Here is a 2,150-nt window from a genome sequence, read left to right as displayed (position 1 = left end):
AGAGCTCAACACACAGGGTGAAAAGAGGAGCTGCAGCAATGTGCAGTTCAACAACAATGTTTTTTGAAAATTAAACCATGTCAACCGTTGACGTTCAAAGTATTGTCAAACAAAACGGAGGCTAGCTCGCTGCATCCTAGGACACATCTCCTCTCGCTTACTCCCTCTTCACGCTTTTCTCTCCTCCTCTCCCCACACCACCCTTCATGTGCACGTGAACTACCCTCCCAACTCCCAGCCCTAAATCCTGGAACTCTGTTATGTTTGGTGGTGGAAGTTGGTGCATTTTGTTTTTGTTGCCGTATGTGGACCCTGGGCTGTCTATAGAGACCGCGTTTTTTTAAAGTGGTTCTGGGGAAAGGCAGCTAGCGAGGAGATGTTTGCTGTATGTGACAAAAAACGTGTGAAATTGTTTAGAGCACCTTTGGGATAACAAGAAATGAGATAGATAGGACATCCTGCCATCTTGTGACACGTTCATTGTTCATTTTGGAAAAATGACTGTAACTGTTCTCTCTTCCTCAATTTTGTTCATTTCTCTTTCAGTCCCTGCTGCTCAGCCAGTGAACTTGCTACAGTGCGTTGTGTGTAACCCTTTCACCTCTCAATGCACTACAGTGCAATGTAGAGGAGTGGAGAACAACTGCTTTAAAGCAACTGGTGAGTCTTTATCATACATACATACATAATAATACATAATAAATAAAGTATTTCTGAATAAAGTATTTCTGATACATAATTTAAAAAATGTGTTTTACTACCTTAAAGTATTTCAACCAAATTATAAATCAACCAAGGGAAGAAAGTAAAGAAACTACACTTTTGAGCACGTCTAATATATGGTACATTATAGAGATAATCCAACACATTACAGAGGAAGATATTGTACTTTTTACTGCACTACATTTATATGATAGTTATAGTGACTTGTTAGTTTACAGATCAGGAGTTTATGGTATAATAATCACAGCCAACAGTGAGTAAAGATGTTAACATTAGCTCCACCTCAATCAGTTAATATGTTCGTATTCAACTGATATAAATTATATGTAAAAATTTAACACTGTAAAGTATAAGTATAAATTACTTTACTTGCGAAACTTAACACGTATTTTGAAGTTATGGCATTGTTTACGAATGATCTGACTATTTCTTCCTGAAATAAGAGAAACATTGATTTTCCTCTACAGTGACGAGTGGGTCCACCTCTGCTCCAGCCTTGGGCTGTGCATCTACAAACATGTGTGCAGCTGCTGGCAGCCTGGGTACCTTACCTTTCTTGGAAAGTGTTGGTACCGTCAGCGGTTCGTCTTGTTGTGGGACCAATGGGTGTAATACTCCCATAACAACTACAACCGCTGCTCCAACCACAGCTAAAACTGCTGCCCCAAAAACTAAATCCAAATGTAAGAAAAAAAAGGGGATGAAACGTCACATGTCACAATACAAATGCCGCAAGGAATAATCCTAAACAAGACATCAGAGGCCTGTACTATGAATCAAGATCAACATACCCTGGATTTATTTCAGTTACCCGGCTCCACCTAACCTTATCCAGCGATGGGCACGTTCACTTAAAAGAGCCAGTGTTTCAACAGCATGACCAATCGCAAATATCCACCAGAGCTGCATATTTTAAATAAGAAAAGCATTAATGTTTTAACTTTTATGAGTGCACCTCTCTCCCCACGCACAGAGCTCCAGATCGAGGACGCCGTTATCAGTCGGGTATTGATTGGTCCTAATCTCCAACAGAACGTGCTCTTGGCAGGGTTAGAGTGTTCGCATAGTTACATGGTGATTTAACTCACAACAATTGATCCTATCATTCGTAATACACAAAACCCCCGGTCCAAACCTGAAGTTACCTCAAATGTCAGAGCGTTGCAGTTATCTGAAAATAAAGCACACTTTTGCAATATATCATACAAATACTATATAACTCAACAATTTATCTTGTCACAAATTGCTCATTTACATTCATTTAAAACTAACCTTAAATAATTACAATCGTTTTTTTTTGCAATCTCTTCTTTGTGTTGTCACACAAAAACAATAACATGTTGTATTATTTTATTGTAAAGTGATTACATCTACTGTGCTGTGTAATAAAGCTTTCTGATGAGACAACATCAGTTTGTGGCTTATCT

The 2,150-nt window shown here is 38.7% G+C and overlaps 1 long non-coding RNA gene across 1 annotated transcript in view; it reads left to right on the top strand.

Moving 5' to 3' along the window:
• LOC116695266 (uncharacterized) overlaps positions 1 to 1,735 on the top strand; it is a 2,099-nt gene extending 364 nt beyond the window's left edge. Inside the window, exons 2-3 of the long non-coding RNA XR_004333402.1 lie at positions 547 to 660; positions 1,191 to 1,735. This is a non-coding gene — a long non-coding RNA (uncharacterized LOC116695266). The remainder of the gene's footprint in view (positions 1 to 546; positions 661 to 1,190) is intronic.
• Positions 1,736 to 2,150: the final 415 nt, after the last annotated feature.

This window comes from Etheostoma spectabile, chromosome 9 (assembly GCF_008692095.1).
Source record: "Etheostoma spectabile isolate EspeVRDwgs_2016 chromosome 9, UIUC_Espe_1.0, whole genome shotgun sequence".
NCBI lineage: Eukaryota > Metazoa > Chordata > Actinopteri > Perciformes > Percidae > Etheostoma > Etheostoma spectabile.
This window is presented reverse-complemented; position numbering and strand designations above follow the sequence as displayed.